A 21,273-nucleotide genomic window follows, 5' to 3' on the forward strand; every position below is an offset into this window, starting at 1 on the left:
CCTCCTCTCCCTGCGTCGCCATTGGTCCACGACCTCCGTGACGTCTCCAGAGTGGGCGTGTCCAGCGAAGGGAAGGGGCTTCCCGTAAGGCGGCGGCCCGTGCCGGGGATGGCGGAGCAGGAGGCGGAGGGCGGTGCCCGTGCCGGGATGGCGGGGAGCAGGGGCCCGGAGGGCGGTGCCCGTGCCGGGATGGCGGGGAGCAGGGGCCCGGAGGGGCGGGGCCCGTGCACGGGATGGCGGGGAGCAGGGCCCGGAGGCAGGGCCCGTGCCGGGATGGCGGGGAGCAGGGGCCCGGAGGGCGGGGCCCGTGCCGGGATGGCGGGGGAGCGGGGCCCGGAGGGGGCGGTGCCCGTGCCGGGATGGCGGGGGAGCGGGGCCCGGAGGGGGCGGGGCCCCGTCCCACCACCCATTTGTCCGCCTGCGCTGGGGTGTGTACGCCCTTTGGCCCCGCGCGGCTCTGCTTCGGGATGTGTGCCAGGTGTTGCGCTCTCTTGAGGAGAGCCGGCCCCTGCCCAGGCCACCGCCGGCCGGGCCACTGGAAGCCTCTCCCGGCCCGTGTCCTGCGGGGCCTGCGCTGGCGGCGCGGCGGGAGTGTTGTCCTTGGGCAGGCCCGAGCAGCCAGCGACCGTCCCTCCGTTTTGCAAGGCTCCCCTGGGAACACGGGCGGCTGGGGAATGCGCTTGTCAACAGCTGCGGTGTGAGCAGAGCGTTGCGAGCGAGGGCAGGCTCGGTGCCCGAAAGTCACGGTGTCAGTCCTGAAAAAGGTGTTTGTGGAAGGCCGGGTTGCTAAGGAATGGTTCTTAATGTAGTTCGTTGTTGTGATCATGATCCAGCGAAGCCTCTATGTTCTCTCCATGGTTGTACTTGCACATTTCTTCATTCCATAACCCTGAAAAAATGACTTTTGTATTTTTATATCAGACACTAACATACCCTCTTCATTCCAGATTAATTCCAGTTCAAGAGTGAGAAGGAACACATTCCAGTGACATGCCACAGACTTCGGTGGTCCCGAGAGTGTCCAAGGAGGCTCTTTCTAGTCAGGAAAGCACCAGACATCACTAATGCATACCCGAGTTGCTTCCTGCCATACAGTTTAGGCTTTTGCCCATTCACTTCTTAAATTGTCTTTGGGCTTGAGTAGGATATGAGCTATATTATATTTTTAGTTACGTCTTTAGAGGAATGGGCAGATTCACTAGGTGAATAGGGCATCTAGTCCAATATCCGGTTTCAAGCACTGGCATGAGCTGCTATTGAGAAAAGATTAAGAACTTTGGAAAAAAGATAGTGGAAGATACCTTATTTCTTACGTGTTTAGTACCAGTCTCTGATTATGTTTCTATAAACCGTTACTTTCTGCAATGGCTTAATATCCCCAACAAAAATGTTTTGCTTACTCTGAGAATGTTGTAGATTTTGAACACAACAAAGTAGAGCTGGATGGACACTTCAAAAGTCATTTAATTCCTCTGCTTAGGCAAAATTGTCTATACTTAAATAGTGTCTGATAGATATTTATCTAACCTACAGGTTAAGTTTATTACTCTATGTCCCTGCTCACAGCTGTGCTCTTCGTAGTAACCTTAGATTCTGTAAATGCTGCTGTTTCTCCCATTGGTGGTCTCTACACTCAATAGTCTTAGTCCTTTCCATTTTCTACAGGTTTTTTAGTGTTCAAGCCCTTCTTAATGTATCAGGACAACTGACATCTGGGAATAAGTTTCACAGTTTTTTTCATTATAAAAAAAGCAGTTTGACACTTTTGCTTTCTCTTCAAATTGTGGTTGGTGTGTCATTATGAGCCTGAGATTGTACAAGTACGGTTCAATTCTACAATTGACAGATTTCGGTCTGTATGGATATGCCTCCTTCAGCACCCTCAAAAATTGGTGTTAGGCAACAAAGGTTTAAGTGGAACCAGGCTCTAACTAGAGGGACTGAAAAAATAATGTTGTGGGCTTTTTTCCTCGTTTCAGCACGCCTTCTATGTCTTGTAAGATCACTTGAGTTCTGCTGCTAAATAGACATTTCAGAGTAGACTCCACTCTCCCCCCTCCCCCGCGTGACAGAAAGCCTCCTGTGACATTCTTTTTCTGAAATCCTATAGCCTGAAGTGATTTCTGGTATATTGCCAAAGCTAGTAGAACAATTTCCCCCACCCGCTTTAAAACAGATTCCGTGTCAGGCTTCACTTACATACGACATGTATTGTAACTCTTTAAATAAGCAAGAGCTCTTGTATTTCACAGGCTATTTATGAACTTAATGTAAAACTATTTACACATAGCTGAAGTTGCACAGAAAACCAAAATTATTTGTTTGCAACTGTGCTTAATTTTTTTCTGTATTGGCACAAAATATCATTTATTCAGTAACAATTTAGTTGCCAAAAATCTGGCTTGTATTCTTAGACATTAGGCATCTTCTGTTGCAAGCAGGTATAAAGTTACTATTGCAGCTGCCACTTGATAGAACTGGGATATTGGGGATCCCTGGTAAAGAAAAGAGTTAAACCCTTCAAGCATGTTGTGAAGTGCCTTTTCTGCACATAGACCATTTCCTGAAAGACTCTTCAATTTGATTTATTGTTTATAGTCTTACCTGCTGAAACATGTTATACAGCTTTATAGTGTACTGTATATGCAGCATAGTACTGGTATAGGTAATATAAACATCAGTAATTTAAAGTTTCAAATACTCAGAGAAGTGCAAAATTCTGGCCACATTTTAAAAATGTTCCTTCAAGCTAGCATTTTAATCTGGACATTGAATGAAGCATTATATTAAATGTTTATATATTTAATGAAATGTTTAGTCATATATTCCCTAAATATATGAGGAAAGAATAAAAGGAAGTTAATTATCAGGAATTGGAAGGCCTTTGAGATTAATTACTTACCTACCTTTTTAGACTGCAGTTTGTGTTCCAGTGCAGTTTTCAGATCAGGGCTATATAGGATATTTCCAAGCTCCCGCAATCCACAGCTAGGATATAAGTAGGTGGAGCATGTCTTCACACCCTTTACTTCTTCATCCCCAGGAAGAAGAGGATAGCCTGGGAGTGCGGAGATGGGCAGTGATGCTAGGAAAACATTTAGTGATTGGCTAAGGTTTCTAGGTAGCTGTTTGACTGTGGGAGCAGAGATATTTTTAGAGATGCTCTTAGAGATTGCCAGGGAACAAACTTGTACCACTCTTTCTGGATATTTGAAGCAGTTTTGTAACAGGCTGTGACAAGGTTTGCAGTCAGTACAAAAGCTACTGAATCCTACAATAGGTATGCCATAGAAAGGAAAATATATTTCCGGAAATTATTATTATCTTGGTATAAGGACATGAAGCATCCTATAGATCAGGGATGTGAAAAGATTCCTCAGTCTGGATACATGTGAGGTTTTTTTGAGATGGGTTGCTTTTGGGAAAGATTTCACAAGTAAGGGAGAAGCTGAACAAGAAGACCCTTCAGTGGCAATGTTCTGACTAATGGCAAGTCAAAGTCATTTTCTGTGAGATGGCTGAATTACTATATAGAACTATTTGCCTGTAAGGTTCAGTGAAACATCCAAACCTCTTGCTGTAATGATGATGTTATCTCAGCTTATATGATTCTCCTGAACTTGAACTTAGGATCTACAGAGTCTGACGTTTGTTAACATGAAGAAGAGTCACTTTTTTTCCCCACTCAAGAGTGGAGAAGACTAGTCCTTTGGCCTGAGCTGTCAGAACAGTAGCAGACTGTTCTGTTGAAGCTTGTAGGTCATGAAGTTATGGTAAAGTCCTTTGAAGAAGTAGGGAGCACACAGGCTGGGAGGCCACAGCAAGGAAAAAAAATGGCTGATGTAAGTGTTGGAAATGATTTAATGACAGTTACGGCATTTCATAGTCCTATAACTTAGCAAACATGAGCTACTCCGTGGCAGGAAAAAATAGGCTTATTAATTCATTACTTCCTTTTGAGGCAGATATGAGTATATTTTCTTTTTCATAAGAGCAAGTACGTGTTTGTCACCCTGTGATGAAGGAGTAAAGTTCACTGAGCCTCAAACAACCATTATTGCAAACAAACAAATATGTACGACTTGATACTTGATGGCATCTGTTTCACGAGGGAATGAGTGATGCATATGGCAACAGGACTGCCCTCATTCCTTAGCATTGCTTATACCCAGTAGGTTGCTAAAATCTGAGGCTCTGGATGAGATCTTGCAAAATTCAGTCAGGGTTTGTAGGGTTGCAGCTAGGCTTCAGAACTTCAGGAAAATCTTGTTATCGTTGGTAAAAATTAGGAATGGGGATAGTTGACTCTTTCACATGTGAAATGCTTGGCAGGAAAGCTGTGGGTTGTTGAAGAGGACTTGACCCAGTTCTTTGTTGTTTTCATTCAGGAATAGAAATGGTAACATCATGAAGCTGCAGCAGGACATATGGAAAAGAAAGGGCATTGGTTATAGCCCACTTTAAATTAATGGCACATCTAACAGAGCAGTGTGGAACCTAGCAACCTGCTTGTTTTTCTGGAATGGAAATCATACAGCTAATGTCATTTTAGACCTAGGCAGTAAAGCTTTGACTAATGGAACATGTTGCTGGGGGTGTTTTTTTCCAAAAGGATGGTGGGCAGGACAATCTTAAAATAAGGGGTCTGGTCTTCTTGGTAAACAAGAGTAAACGTGAGACCAGAAAAAGGAAAACCAATATGAAATTTCAATGATGATGAAATGAAAATACTGTAAAGGAATAAATTAATCAAACGCATAAGATGGTTAAGTCAGAATAAGCAATACTGTTCACTGCAAAGAAGTACTGATTCAGAGCTAGGATAAGGTTAAGGTGTTATGACATGCTGCAGTCATTTATGCCACATGTGTGAGCTGCCCATGAATTTAGTATGTTTTTGGCAGCTACTGGAGCTGAAATGCCTTTGGAGTGATTCTGCACCCACAGACTGAATTTAGATGTATCCTTTCACAAATGCTTTAGGCAAAACTCTTAGACGTGGGCAAGAAGACCCAACTAGGAGTAGCAGAAGATGATGAGAAAGAAGAGGAAGATATCTTCAGAATGAGGGGAATTGTCTTTCCTACTTGGCCACAAAGAGCAGTGTAGCCAATAACAAATATGCAAGAAAATGTCAGTCCTTTTTTGCCAAAGTAATTGTTTGGACGAATCAACGTCGTGTGAACAACAACTGAGCTGGGCCTGAATACTGGGCTGGCAGAAGTGATACCAGCAGTAGAAAAGGGCATTCTGAAACCGAGGCTGTGGTTCAGTCTCCTCTGTTATGGGAAGCCAGTCTGTGTTATATAGATGTGACTGTGGGTTCCTTTTTGATGTTGACCTCTTAAAAAACACATAAGTGGCACTTTCTGTCCTTTCTAGTGGGTGAGGGAACAGTTCTAGTCAGCCAAATCATCATTGGCCATGGTTATCCATGCCTTCCCTTTGTGTTCTGAGCAGGCTGTAACAAGGTTCAAGTTTGTGCAGAACAACATCCCATGACTTTCAGGTTGTATGAGAACTGGCATACAAGGTGCAGAGCTACAAATGAAGCTTGTGTTCCTAGTCCTCAACTGCAGAGCACAGCAAGTACAGCACAGGGGGTGCCTGGCCCCATGCTCCACACTGTGGTTACTCCATCGAGCAGTGGAGTCTACAGACTAAGGCTAAAACTTGTTTGTGTGAGTGCTGGTCTTAGGGAGTGGAATGACTCTAAACACAAAGAGTGTGTATGAGTTAAGCTTTGTTATGGTTGGAAGTGGTTTGGCTTTCTGATACTAGAGCTTGTGCCTTCTCAGTATAAGGTGGTAGAGACACATTGAAGAAACTGTATATGGAGCTTACAGAGAAGAAATAAGCTACAGGCAAACTACTGACAAGTCATTTTTGTAATTTTCCCTGCTATACCTGCTGTTATACACTATACCACTGAAATCAGTCCAGTGATATACCACTTGGTTGCCTGGAAGAGAGCTATCAGCAATGATATATAATTTCCTTAAAGTGACACATTTTAAAAAACTGGTCTTAACAGCTGTGTGCTTGAAGTTTTCTGCTTGAGCTGTTAGAAAACACAAAATGCTGGAGCCTGTCTCACCACATGCTGTAACAAGTACTTTGCAGTCAAACTTTGGCGAACAAAAATGATAATGATCATGCATAATAATAATAATAATAATAATAATAATAATAATATAATGGCCAGTCTTCAAGCCCAGTTTCTCAGTACTGAAGCTCCTCTACAGCGCCAATAGCAGCAAAAGCTTGCTTGAAGAGATAAGCCAGATACATATGAATCACAGTCTGAGAGCATCTCCTACAGTGAGCTGTAAACATTCTCTTTAGAGCCTACTCCCCAGTATAGAATTTGTCATTGTTACTTGGAATTCTGGTATGAATATTTGTAATCAAGCTTTAACTTCTGAGAACAGAATTTTGGAGGTTTTGTGTTTTCTGTTTAGTCTTGTTGCAGCACTCAGATTTCCCAGACTGGAGTAGGAGCAGTCGTCTTGCTGATGTGTAAATGTATGGGAAAATGTAGACCTTCTCCAGAATCAGAGGTCCTAAAGGACAAAAGAAAACAGCAGACAAACATTAGTGGTAAGGGATGTAACACAGACACCAAACCATTATCATAATCATAGATTAATGCTCTCTCGTTCTTTACATTATCATTGTCTACTATTTCTTCTTCACTTTCTTGTTTCTTTTCTTTTGCCCTTACTTTCTTCTGTCATCAAAGCCACTTCTTATTCAGTCTGTAAAGGTTGACTTGAATATATTTTGTCTATAGTTAATTAAGCAGTGGGAGAATCCTCTTGGAGAGATCTGCATACTCAAGACATGTCATGTCAATGTCAGTATATCCTGAAACGTATAAACTGCTGCTATTCATATTTCAATGCCCTTTCTGAATAGATCCTTTATGAAACAACTTACTAGTATCTGCACCTGGATTTGTTTGGTGTTGTCCAGGGCATGTCTCACCATCAGGAGGCAAATTTGATTAGGTAGGTTGGTATTTATGTGATATATGGGAACCCTTGCTACTGACAGAAGTACTAGGGGAGATACAGACAGGGAAGAAAAGGAAGCTGTCATTAACAAGCTGCTGTTCTCAGTGCCTGAGTTAGGACTTGATGGTGGCCTTACTTGGCACTCGTGAGGGCACCTTGAATCTTGTTTCCAGTTCTGGGCCCCTCACTACAAAAACGACATTGAGGTGCTGAAGTGTGTCCAGAGAAGGGCAACAGAGCTGGGGAAGGGTCTAGGAAGTAAGTTATATGAGGAGTTTTGGAGAGAGCTGGACCTGAAGAGGAGTCTTACGCTCTCCAACTATCTGAAAGGAGGCTGTAGCCAGGTGGGAGTCGATCTCTTCCAGGCAACTGGCAACAAGACAAGATGAAATGGCCTCAAGCTGCACCAGGGGAGGTTCTGGTTGGACATCAGGAGGAAGTTGTTCAAGGAATGGATACCCAAGGAGTCACCATCCATGGAAATGTTTAAGAAATGACTGACGTGGCAGTTAGTGCCATGGTATAGTTGACAAGGTTGAGATCAGTCAAAGGTTGGACTCGATAATCTTGGAGGTCTTTTGCAACCTAAATGATTGTGATTCTGTGAAACTAGTTCTTCATATGCAGATGGGCTATTGACTGTATGGTGGTGGGATCCTGTCCCTTGGGAAGCAGCAGTTCCTGGCTCCTGCTGAATTCCAGCAAGTTCAACCACTGAATCAGAAAAGAAAAATACAATCTGACATATAATCCTTGACAAGTTGCTGACCCTTGTATCTGAGCGATAAGAGGAAATTATTCTCTGTGTTCATGCAGTTCTTTTCTCTGTAAACAGCAATTCTTCATCCACAGCCTTAAGAAAAAAAAAGTCGGTTGAAGGCAGAAAGCTCAGTCTCATTTCTGAGTGTAAGAAGGCCCTTTTACAGATGGTTGAATTCAGCCTTGTCTGAAGTGAATGTAACAATTGCTTAATAATGTGAAGCCTTAAATCATATCCAGCAGATTCTGTAGGGGGATTTTGCAGGCAGGAAGAAGTCAATTTATTCAAAGCTGGATGCAGATCAAGGTTTATTGGCTTATACACTGTAAACTTGATAGCTCTAAAGTGGTAACTGACATACTTTTGTAAAATGTCATTTGTGAGCATGTGCAATGCTGTAAGAAGGTGTTTTTCCATCCAGGTCAAGAAACAACTTTTTACTTACTCATTAATCAGTTACACTTTTCTTGAGAAAAGGCATGTAATCCAACATAATATTCCAAAATTTACTGGAAAGAAAAATCCAAGTAGAAGCTTTTCAGGTTATGATTAAGGATTCCTTTGCTTGTTTGTTGGGTTTTTCCCCCCTTGGAATAGTCAGAGTCAACATAACCAGCATGTTTTCTGGTAAGAGAAACCTTTACTTCAGCAGCAACCTTCTTATCCTGTATGAGATTTTATACTGTTAATGCAGAGTGTCTGTGTTAACACTCATTTAAATGAGTTTGATCCTGTTATTTTTTTTTTCATAGACAAGTCTAAAATGCAAACAAAAAAATGATACCTCTGGCAGACAGAATTAATTTTCTGCAAGGGAGTTTCATCTGTTTTGCTTAGCAAAAATGTAATGCTGAAATAATGTTTTGTGACATTGGCTGTGTACAAAGGGAGACTGAAAAATCACATTTCCATGGAAAAGTTTAATGTATAAAAAAAGAAGTAGAGGGAAATTCTGTTCTCAGTGAAGTTAATTTTTTTCTCTTGTCTTTTACAAGGTCAGTTTTCATCTCACCAGTTGAGTAAATGCAATCTAACAAAAAATGTTAAGAGCCACAGTGACAGAGGTAATCTACATTTTCAGCCTTTAATGGTACCTTTCTTACAATGTGTACCTTTTCAATTACTGTTGATTTTTGAAACATATCTTGATTTTTGAAATGTTGATGACAATACTGGTGTCAGTTTCTCTGTGAAATGAAGCTCCAATATAATGGTGAAATGAAACGGAAAATCAAGAAAACAAGGACAGGATGCAAACTGCTTGAAAGGAAACAGGGTGAATTCACTTCCTATTTGAGTCAAACCCTAGTGCTAAAAAAAGAACCAGTGATTGGAACAGCAAAGTAAGTTACTTTGAAGGGGCCATGAGTTGTCAAAAGTAAAAAGGAGGAAAAGACAAGTAACAAGATTATTGGAGATACAGAACACATTGTGGCTCTGTCAGTGATATTTGGAGTATTATATAAATTTTAGCTATTGCAAGAAAAGAAAATCTTTTATTGTTTAACCTAAACAAATAATGCTTCAAATAAATTGCTTTAAACAATTGATTGCTTTAAAACCCCACCAAATTTCAACATTTAGTCTTCTCTATTTCTAAATTTTCTGTTTCTAAAACCTCTGTGGTTTCTGTTGACTTTTGAATACATTTGCAAAATGGGTGTACAACTCACTCTTTTGTGAAATCAAACATATTGCTGTAATTATTATGAATGTGTTATATTTCCTAGGAAATCATTTGCTGATTTTTCTAAGGTATATTAGGTGATTATATTAGGTATAGCAAGTGTTGTGTTGTCTAATGTAGTTATGGGAAATGCTTTCTCGCCCTAACTAACAACACAAGGAGGAGATGTGATAATTGTACCATTTTAGTCTAATATTGGTTGTGGTATACTAGCAGTAGAGTCAAACCCTGCACTGTTCCCCTCAGATACAAGTTTGTTAAGGCTTTTCATAGCAGCTTGTATTTCCTAGATAACAATCAACATTTAATCAAGGTCTTGCATTTAAATGAAGGGTTTGAATTTGTGAGCCAGACTGTATAAGTTTACTGTCACTAGACCTTTCAGAATCTGTAAAATTTCATTTTTTTTCGGGACATCTGTTATTTTGCTAAGCCTGATCGTCAAGCTAAGCCCTTTATGTTCTCCACTAACCATGATTAGCCATCTGGCAGCTGTCTGTAGATTTAGTTTACCAAACCGTAATTTCTTTACAGTGCTAAGCCTAGATGGATGACTAGGGGCCTCCACTGGCGCCTGCTTTTTTGTTATTTTAAAAAATTACTTCCAGTATTTCTGCCCAGTACTTAGCACCCTTGTTTACTTTAGAGTATTTCCAGCAGATGGGGAAGAATGTTTCATTTTCCTCACATTCAGCACATTTCCAAAGAATGCTGATTTCCTTTTCTTGAGCTATAATGGAGCAAGATAGCACTGGAATAACATGTTTCAAAAGGGGTTTCTTTTATGTTTGTACTTTCTGATGATGCTAGAGATCTCTTAGATGCCACTGCTCATCATCTTGCCTCTTGTTACTTTGACTATGCCATAAAAGCAGAAGCATAGTCTGTAGAGTGAGTCTGGTCTGAAGAAGTACTCTACCGCTTCATATGGCTCTGCATTCATGAAAACCATGCTAACCATGGCTGACAATTACAACTGACAAAACAAACAACTGCTATAGATTACAGGAAGAACAAAATAGTGCTCAACTTCCAAGATAAGAATGGTTAAAAAAGAAAAGAAAAAAACCCACAAAACCACCACAAAAAAAAAAAAACCAACCCAGTTTATCTGTAGTTTTTCTTCTGATTTGGAAGAGTGACAGATTTTTATGCTATGGAGACTTGTAGAAGCTTTGAGTTACAAAGACTAACACAATGGTTTTGGTAGTGCTTTATGCCAGTGACATGACTTCCACACCCTCAGCTCAATATACAGGGTTTATATTATAAATATATTAATCAATACCACTGCAAGGCCGGAAAGCACAAACTCCTCATGCACTTAGCAGTGCTGGGAAACCAGTGAAGCTAAGTTAAAGTTATGCTGATGTGGTTTACTTTTAAGGGTGATGAGGATGGTGCTTTACTTCACTTTTGTAATGCAGTGTCAGAAAGGCAAAAACCTGCTGCTTTCCACTTACATACTTTGTGGCTCACTCTCAAGTTTTACCTAGGTAAGATTATTTTAAGGAGTGTTCTCAGCAGACAGACTACTACATTTACACTGAAACAGTTCAGTTCCAAGAGTACAGACAAGAAATCAAATAGAAACATTCATTTAAACTTTGTGGTTAAATAATTATTTGTAGCAGGAAGTCTGCCTTCCTATTTTTTTATCAGCTGATTCATTTAGATCAGATCTTATGTCAGTTTTGAATGGATTGAAGTCAGTGTAATTTAGAAAGCTCTCAAGGTTTCTGAACCTTTTCTGTCTTGTGTTAAGAAAGGTTGTGGGTAGTGTAGCTGAATGATAGGCCTCTCTGTATGCCCAGAAAACTGTTATGCAGGACACAGAATACACTCAAATAACACTTGTGGGGAAAGTCCAGGGAAGGATCATGGGAATATATCATGGTTTCTAATCTTTCCAGGCTGCAGCAGGCAGAAGTGACAGGCAGAAGCTGTTTCATAGTGTATTCTGGAAGAGAGGGTGTGGAGGGTTCAGCAGGTGAATTCCCCCTTCACAAACATGCTCATAGCCTGCAGCTCCTGGCATCTTGCCTGTTTTTCTGGTTTGAAAAGGGAGGAGTGAATTTCCATGTATAAAAGTCTTTCTGTCTACAGGTCACCTCAAATAGCTGTTAAAGAGCTGCCACACTTTCTAGCTGGCCTTAAGCCTCAAAATCTATGATAGAGAAACTTTTTTTTCTAAAGGCACAGGGGGACATAAAATACTATCTTTTGTGATTTTAAAAAAAATACAAACATTTGAACTACATTGGAAATATTGTTCAGATATAAATTGGACTTTCTCCTAAAGAGGGCAAGAAATATTTGGGGAGAAAGATGTTTGTATTTCTGTTTTCACTTTCTACATTAAATCATTCAATGCTTGTGGGTACTGCATTTCCTCTTTACTTCTTGTAATGCTCTAATTGAAACACTTATATAAGCACTCGAACAAATAGCTCTGGCATTTTCTTTTTTCACCTCAGGATTGTAAATATATGAAATTCTAAAAAATGCTTTATAATACCAACAAAACAGGTGCTTGTGACATGAGAAAAAAGGGTTTCTGAAAGTCCTGCTGCACTTATCTACTGGTAAGTGCATCCCAGAGCTCCATAACTGTTATTTTAAAATTGACTAGAACATTTGAATCTAAATCACTTGCTTGATTCTGACTGGCCAAATGTTCATCTACAATGATTTCACACTAGAATATTCAAGAATTCCAACAGCTGTACTTTTCAACTGGCCTAGCAATCTTCCATTTTAGAAAATATGTTTAAATCTCTGGTTTCTAAAAATAGTAATAGGAATGAGGTGAGGGGTGAGACATGCTCTGCGTGAAGATTAAAGAGCACTCTGTAAAAGATTCTTTGAAAGAATGAGGCTCTGTAACTCTTTAAAGAACAGAGATACCTTATTTTATATACATTGCTGACACATCTGGAGGAGCACAGGCTGTTATCATTAATTTTGAAATAGTCAATAGTTAGAGAAAGTCTAGGCAATTATATATATGTAAGAATTTTATTTTATCCACTGCTAAAATGCAGTGTAGGGTGAAACACAGTAACTGTTAAAAAGGACTTAACCGTGCCGCAGGGGTTTTAGATGTCTGATAACCAGTGACTGATATTAATGGATGACTTCAGAATACCACAGTTTTAAGTCATTCACTGCAAACGGTCATCATGTTTTCAATCTTAAAAAGCTACTAACAGGATGTATGGCTGAATCAAGAAACCAACCAAGACATCTTTGCTGTATCACCTTGACAAAAATAGTTTCATTTTTCCACTCTCTGTGTAGCCTGCTTACTTCATCTATAAACTTTTGGAATTACAGAGTGTATTTCTTGTAATGTTTTTGAACAGTAAGAAGCACAATGAGGTTTAAATCCTCACTGGAATGTCTAGGTGCTACTTTGATATGAGTAAATAAGTTACGAACAGTTAAATAAGTAGTCACATTTTAAGATGCACTTTAGTGCAATTACAGTCTGCAGGAATAAGAATGAATAGCAAAAGATTTGCCTGCAGCTTGGGAGAGGATGGATGCAGTCTGAGACAATGCTGGCTTCTGCCACAGGCTGTATTTCCAGTTATGCTGACTGCAAAGTGAAAGAATATTTTGCATATTGGAATTCGCCTTTTTTTTCCCTATATGAGCCAACCACAGAAATCACACCCTAAATTGCTCTTTTATAAGTCACAGTACAGATTACTATCATGTGCTGCTCAGTGACATTCCACTCTCTCATAAACATATTTATTGGTTACTTTCTTAAATTCCTGCTAGAGACTATTAAAAGTACTTACCAGTAAGATCTTAATTTAAACGGGATAAGTATTCCCAGAAAGTCAAAACTGTTAGCATAGTCCTTGCACTATATGGCACAGTTGTATGATGCTAAACAATTTGGATGTATATAGAACATATTCCTGAGGTGGTGCCTCAGCCAGCTGTGCTCGTGCTAGCCAGTATGAATAGGTGGTGTGAAAATCAGTGTATGTTCACAGCAGAAGGTGGCCAGGAATCCAAGAGAAGGGAGAGAGTCACTGTTAGGATGACAATAGTAAAAGAAGGAGTAAGCTTCTCTGGCTCTGCCTGGAAAGCAGGTCCCTTTTTTGAACAAAACTGGAACTGTATTGTAGTGCTTGTTTCTTTATATGTGGGAAGCATAACCCTGCAGATTCTCTTGAAAAAATAATCAGATCAAGTCAGAGACTGTGCTGCTTACCTTTCATGTATCTTATTTAGATTTTTTTGCTGGTCACTTAGGATCCATACAGTAGTTGTTTTCACAACTACTGTGAATACCTCCCTGAAAATTCTTGATTCAACTCAAATCACACTGTGAGGTTCACCTTGGAAATGGGACATGATGTGGTTGTTCCTTGGTTCCTTCCTTCCCCCTAGCAAGAGCTTTCCCGTATGCTTCTGTTTGGGCAAATGGGACTTGGAGCTCAACACACTGAGTTTCATTTTGTTGCTCTGCTGCTCTATTCTGTTGAACTGGGCTCTACTGTTTCCTGTTTGCAGAGCATTGGAGTGGCAAGTGTAAGCCCCAGGAAGCAAGTGCTGATTTTAAAATAATGTACCTTACTAATCCATTGAAAAAGTGAATGTAACATACCATTTTTATAAAGAAAGTGACACTTTTTTCAGAGTAAACAGCAGAAAGTAACTGGTGATCTGAAACAGTCATTTTTGTTTTCCTAGAACTTCAACATTCAACTGACACTCCTTTAGCATTAAAAACAAAACAAAAAACCACACAACCACCCCACATCACCAAGTACTCTTACTCAGTATCTTCTTAGTCATTGTACAGACAAGACTACACACTCTGGGAGATCTGCCCAGGAAGATTGGGTAATCAGTTTAAAAATGACAAAAATGACAGACTGAGAGTTTTAGTCCAAAAATCTAATGCCTGAACAAATACTTGTCATTACAGTGAGGTGGTACACCATACCCTGATATAGTGCAACTAATTACAACCATTTGATGTTGTAACATGGCTGTTTGAGCAAGTTCATGTGTTACCATTTCAAATAATGCATCACAAATACTCTGTGTTGTTGGCATTGAGGAGTTACCACTCTTCATTTTACCACGTAGGTAACAATTCAACAGCTGGAGGATCAGTGTGGGCTACTTTCAGGAATCACCCACATACAGAAGAAAGAAATACTCCCCTGGAGACTGCAGACCCTTGAAGATACCCAAATGGTTGCCAAAACAAAAATGTCATAGAATCACAGAATTGTTTAGTTTGGAAAAAACCCTTTAAGATCATGAAGTCCAGCTGTTAGCTGAGAACTGCCAAGTCTACCACTAAACCACGTCCGTAAGTGCCATATCTACACATCTTCTAAATAACCTCAAGGATGGTGACTCCATTACTACCCTGGACAGTTTGTGCCAATGCTTGACGTCTTGTTACTTGGGAGAAGAGACTGACCACTACTTGGCCACAACCTTCTTTCAGGCAGTTGTAGAGAGCAAGAAAATCTCTCCTGAACCACCTCCTCTTGAGGCTAAACACCCTCAGCAACCTCAGCCACTCCTCACAGGACTTGTGCTCCAGAGTCTCTCCCAGCTCCATTGCCCTTCTGTGGACTCGCTTCAGACCCTCAATGTCCTTACAGGGGTGAGGGGCCCAGAACTGGATTTGAAGTACAGCTTCACTAGTGCTGAGTACAGAGGGATGATCACAACCCTGGTCCTTCTGGCCACACTATTGCTGATCCAAGCCAGGATGCCTGTGACCTTGCCACCTGGGCACACTGCTGGCTCATGTTCAGCCTCTGTCAACTAATACTCCCAGGTCCTTTTCCACTAGGCAGCTTTCCAGCCACTCTTCCCATAGCCTGTAGCACTCCCTGGGATTGTTATGATCCAAGTGCAGGACTTAGCATTTGGTCAGGTTGAACCTCATAAAACTGGCCTTAGCCCATTTATCCAGCCTGTCCTGATTCTTCTGCAGAGCCTTTCTGTTCTCCAGGAGATCAACACTCTCAACTTAGTGAGGATGCCCTTGATTCCCTCATCCAGATCATTGATAAGGATATTAAATAGGACTGGCTTAAATACTGAGCCCTTTGGGACACCACTTGTGACCGGCTGCCAACTGGATGTAACTCCATTCACCACCACTCTCTGGGTCCTACCATCCTGACAGTTTTTACCCTGTGAAGAGTGCACCTGTCCAAGTCATGTGCTGCCAGCTTCTCCAGAAAAGTGATGTCAAAGGCTTTAATGAAGTGCAGGTTAGACAGCATTCACAGCTTCTCCCTGAGAAGATCAGGTGGGTCAAGCAGCACCTGCCTTTCCTAAACCCATGATGGCTGGGCCTGATCTCCTAGTTGTCCTGCATGCTCTTAGTGATGGCACTCACACTGATCTGCTCCATGACCTTCCCAACACCAGGGTCAGGTTGACAGGCCTGGATCCCCCTTTCAGCCTGTCTTGTATGGTGACATCACATTTGCCATCCTCCAGTCAACTGGGGCCAGCCTGGTTAGCCAGGACTGTTGGTAAATGATGAAAATGGCTTGGTGAGCTGTTCCACCAGCTCCCTCAGTACCCTTGGGTGGATCCTATCTGCCCCCATAGACCTGTGTGTGTCTAAGTGGTGTAGCAGGTAATTGACTGTCTCCCCTTGGATTATAGTCTTCATTCTGCCCATCTCTGTCTTCCACATCAGTGGGCTGAGTATCCAGAAAAAAACTGGTTTTGCTATTAAAGACTGAGGGAAATAAGGCATTAAGTTCCTCATCTGCTTCCTCATCCCTTGTCACAATGTCTCCCTCTGCATCCAGTAAATGATAGAGATTTTCCTTTTGTTGGTGGTGTATTTTTAGAAACATTTTTTCTTGTCTTTTACAGTAGTAGGCATTTTAAATTCTTGTTGAGTTTTGGCCCTTCACTAGGATGTTTTTCTCTGTAAAAATTCTCTTTTGACCTGAGACATGATTTCTGTTATGAAAATATATTTAAAAATAGCTTGAAAGGCGGTTTCTCAGACTAAGACTGAAATTGTTGGTAGATGGGCTTGCAAGGAAGTAGTTCACACCTGTGGTGACATTTCTTTGTGGGTCTCTTCATTTAGAGAACATTTTGACACAGATCTAATACCTCTCAACTTCAGGCAGCTGAGAGGATTAAATTTTTTCTTAAAAAATGGTTGGAAAAAATAAATCAACTTGATTGTCAATGTAATATTTTTACATAGGTAAATAATACAAAGTGATTATCTGTAGCAACAAAAAAAAAACCCAACCCAACCTAAACTGTTGTGTGGAATGCAGAATTTATCACACTCCTAGAGATTGTAAACTTGCAGAAATGCATATGAATGTGAGAATTAGCTGATGTCTGACAGCATTGAGAAGATGGGCCAGGAGATGAGTAAAGTTTCTACTCACGTAAACCATAAATAAGTGACATTTAGTGCAGAGACAGAAGTCTACAGGCTTTATTCATATTTTAAATTAGCATATTTTAAATTATCACTCGAAGCAATTTGTACTTGTTAGTTTGAACTGGCCCAGTTGTTGAACTTAGCCCAACATTTGGGTAACTAAACTTGTATTATGGAGTTCAGAATGTTAAACAAGGGAGTTATGCTAATGTGGATTTTATTTTCATGGCTCTGTGTATTTGGTTGGCAAAACAAACTTTTCAGACTGGTCTGTTGATGTAAAAGAGTATGTCATTAAGAACTGAACTCATCCTATAGCTTTCCACTGGCCTCTGTGGTTTGAATTGGTGATTTTGGTTCAGCTCACAGAAGCCAGTTGTGTAAGCACTGTTAGCACTGGCCTTTTAAATCTTGAAGGCATGACAACCCCACTTTGTCCTCATCACTTTGCTATGTTTAACCTGTAAATACAACTCTGCATTCCAAGTACTGTTCACCCAGCAAGTTGTCTGGGGGAAAATGATGTGCTGAGGTGCTTACCAAATGGTGCTACCCAAGAAAAGTTGCACTGACTACATGTATGTCGTGGTTTTGCCCAGCCAGCCAGCCCCTGGGGCTGAGAATGGTTTTGTCCAGGTGGATTTCCAGACAAGAAGCCAATTAAAACTCTCACTAATGCCTTTGTTAATTACATATTTAAGAAAAATGGAAGAGAAGGTTGGTGGCGTAGTTGAAATTAGTAGCAGTAGCCATGCAGGAGAGACGGTGGGCCCCGAGGTGGGCCAAGGCCCCCTCCTCTCCTGGCCTGGACCAGGGGCAAGTGTAGCACTGAAGTCCTCTCTTCTCTTATGTAAGAGAGTGAAGAAAAAAATAAACTTTAAAGGACTGACTGCTTGGATGAGAAACGCTGCAGAAGAAATTCCAGCAAAGAGATAATGAAGTGTCCAAGGTCAAAGCTGGCAGCTACAGGAGAGAGAAGAAAAGTGCAAAGGGGGGCTTGCTGCTCCCTCCTTTCGGTCTCTCCCTTCAGCAGGGAAAAGACTGAAAAATAATCCCTACCACCTGTAGAAGATTGTTGGGGTGAGGAGACCCTCATGCAGCTCACAGAGGAGCTTGTGGATGTACCAGGGAGCCGAGACTTCATGAGAGGCCTGAGGTGAGGCAGAGTCCTGTTGAAGATTTGTGACCCTGAGGAAAATCTACACTGGAGCGAGATGGCCCGGGTAGGATGTTGGAATCCATGTGTGAAATCCATGCCAGACCCACGTTGGAGAGGTCTATCAAGAACTGTTCTCCCGTGGGGAGGGACCTCCACAGAAAACGGGTGGACTCATAAGCCATTATCCCCTGTAATCCTGTGGAAGAAGATCCATGGTAAGCAAGTGTCCCCTTGCAAGTCCATGGAAAAGAAAACCTTCAGGGCCTGGGTAATCCCCAGCCTCTGGTCTTAGCCAAGGAGGAGGGTAGGCCCAGCCCTGGAGGCTGACACAGAGCAAGAGAGAAAGAAAAAGAGTTCCAGCTGCAACAAGAGTACTGCAGAGTTATTGAAGAGACCTGGAGCTCCGAGAATGGAGAAAGAGGCTGCTTCTCCTCCTTGGACTGATATAAAGGGGGGAGAAGTATTTCTGTAAATACATAGTTCTTTTACTTAAGTAAAACTGTTGTAATTATAGTTCTTTAGTTTTAGCTTACTAGTAATAAATGTTAATATTATTTTCCCAAATCAGGCCTCTTTTGTCTGCATAAACCTTCTCTCAACTAATAGTAATTGTGTGTGGGGTGTGAGAGCAAATTGACCCAGAGCAAAACCATGACAATGTAGCATATCTGCTGTACCTTCATGGGTGGTATTAGAAGGCAACAACATTTTTATTTGGATTAGCTAGAGGATGTGAAACAAAACCGTCCTCTGTGACGATGAGTATTATGTTATGAGTTCAGTTAGAATTCTCAAAACCTGTCAGGAGAGCAGCTGGAACATGCTCTTCATGTATTAACTTGTTTAATCTTTTTTCTGTAGTTTGGGATGTCAGAGTGGTACTGTGACTCCAAAATCTCTGCCTATGCTCTTCCATCTTCTAAGAGAATTAAGGAGATGAAAGGACAAAGAAGATCAACGAGACAAAATTAGAGCTAATCTCAGCTGGCACCTCTACCTTCCTAACCCAGAGACTAATCACACAAAGTAACTACCATGAAGAAGGCTGGCACTTCATTTACCTGAAGATAAAGTCAATTTCTCGGTCCTTTCCTTCTGCAGATTTTTGCGAAGAATAAGCATAGTCCAGTGGCTAGGATCTGCTGTTAGGCTCTATGTCTACACTGTGCCCTGAGAATAGCCACCTAAAATCTTTTCAGCCCTTAATTTGCTTCCTGCATTCCTCCACCTGATTGTCATAAATTTTGAACACTCAAAACAAGCTCCTGTAGGGAGGAAAAATAGAAATATTTTGGAGGGTTAACACCTGAACACTGAAGTTAGTCCCTGTCAGCCCCAGTTCTAAGAAATCACTATTGGAAATTTAGTGTGTCATCCTTCTGCCATATGTGCCATTGGGATAATACTATTTGCAAGCCTACTGGGAAGATTTCAGTGATGGAATGATTACTTTTTGTTAAGTGCTAAATTTCATTAGAATGTATAAAAATATCCTCCAGTTTGCTACAAAATCTCTGTGGATTTTAGGAAGCAGGCACTATCCTCACATAAAAACTGACAGGAGAATAAAAGCTCTGTGAAAGCAGACTCTCTTCCTGTTTGCCACCTTACCAAAAAACACCAGAAGCAAGCAAAAACTGGTGCTTGCTTTTTTTGTCCCCCTCATTTACATAAAGAACTCATCCTGGTTCCTGCCACAGTTTTACGGTATGCTTTTTACACTTATCTGACATGTGCTGATCTTATATTTACAAAATATGGAAAACTAGTGTTGGTAGGTGTGACAGTCAAATGTAATTTTCTTTGTGAAAATTAAATTGGAAAAGTATTTCTTGCTGTTTTGTGTGACAATTATCACAATTAAGAAGGTGGTGCTTGAAATATCAAAAACTACTCTAATAAAGGAGTAATATGACTGAAAGTCCTGACATATTGATTTTTGCATTTCTGAAACTAAGTATTATGAGCTCTGCATCAGTGTTGGAGAGGCTTGAGCTGTGCTTTTAAAGTGTCTATAAATGCAGCATTTGATTCACTGAACAGTAGGTGTGAACATATGAGTGAAAACACTGAAATCCTGATGTGAATTTGTTAGGCATAAAAAACCCCCAACATAACAGAAGGAAGTAGAAGGACAGCAAGGACACAAATTGCTCCTCATGACCTATGCCACTGATAAGTCACTACATCTGAGTGGAAATTTCCATGTATATTAATTATAGTGAACCCTTTTAGTGGATGTGAGTTTGTTTTCATGAAGAAACCTAAGCAGTGGCAAACCAGAGGCAGCTTTCAAAAGACATGTGTTGAAGTCCACAATAAAAATAAGATGGGAAATTTGTTTACAGGAAAATCAATCTTTTCAAAATGTTTAGCTGAGAGAGAAAGACTACGGAGACAATGACAATCTTCAAGTGGCTTCAGTCTATAGTTTCTAGGACATTATGGAAAAATGGCCCAAATCAATAATGGGAGGAAAATCTTTGCAAGATCAACATAGTGAGCTGTGGAAAAAACACTAGACACTGTAACAGGAGAGGTCAAAGCACAAAAAATAGTTTCAAGGATTAGAATTTTCAAAACATCCAACTCCTTCTGATAAATTTCCTACACAGAATGTCTCTTTGGGTCAACAACTGGAGGGTGAATGAACCTTTAGGAAGCTCCAGACCTCCAGATCAGAAAAAATCATATTTCTTGTGCGCTAGGAGTTGGATAGAATGGGAGGCAGAGCCTCCCCCTGGGTTCACAGAATCATTCATAATTTGGTTTAGCTGTTCTTACTAATAAATCTCTGCTTATTTTGTAGAGTCCAAGGGTCACTTCAAAAACAGGACAAGATTGACAAATTTTAGAAACTGAAAATGCAGTCTTTCCGACTGTATATTTAGTATAGCCTTTTGGTTAGACCTTATATTTCTTCCTTCCTCAGGTGATATTTACCCTCATCCTTTGTATATGAAAGATTTCAGTCCCGTTTCTTTCAATTATTTAAGTGCAGCCAACTATTCATGCAATGTGGGAAGATCTCCCTTCATAGTTTTCAGAATATGTGCAAAGTTATTTTCAGCCAAGTTGACAAGCTGAAAATACAGCTGAAGGTTTTGGCACTCTGTTTGAACAGGGGATCTGCTTTTCCTGCCCCTTCCCCTCACTTCCCATCTTACCAAGCTAATCTTCCTGATGTAATCTTGCTAGAAAAGGCTATGACTGTGGGGTAGTGATGACTGT

The 21,273-nt window shown here is 40.8% G+C and overlaps 1 long non-coding RNA gene across 6 annotated transcripts; it reads left to right on the forward strand.

Annotated features, from left to right (window-relative positions):
• Positions 1 to 54: 54 nt before the first annotated feature.
• Positions 55 to 19,918, forward strand: LOC126647584 (uncharacterized). 6 transcript variants are annotated; one of them, XR_007630620.1, is made up of 3 exons: positions 55 to 84; positions 948 to 8,840; positions 14,579 to 19,918. It is a non-coding gene; the product is annotated as an uncharacterized LOC126647584 (long non-coding RNA). The 6 variants fall into 6 exon arrangements; XR_007630619.1 differs by lacking the exon at positions 55 to 84 and having other exon boundaries at positions 492 to 7,010; positions 7,382 to 8,840; XR_007630621.1 differs by lacking the exon at positions 55 to 84 and having other exon boundaries at positions 493 to 7,922; positions 8,772 to 8,840.
• Positions 19,919 to 21,273: the final 1,355 nt, after the last annotated feature.

The sequence above is a fragment of the Myiozetetes cayanensis genome, unplaced genomic scaffold, assembly GCF_022539395.1.
Source record: "Myiozetetes cayanensis isolate MyiCay16 unplaced genomic scaffold, myiCay2020 scf4, whole genome shotgun sequence".
Lineage (NCBI taxonomy): Eukaryota > Metazoa > Chordata > Aves > Passeriformes > Tyrannidae > Myiozetetes > Myiozetetes cayanensis.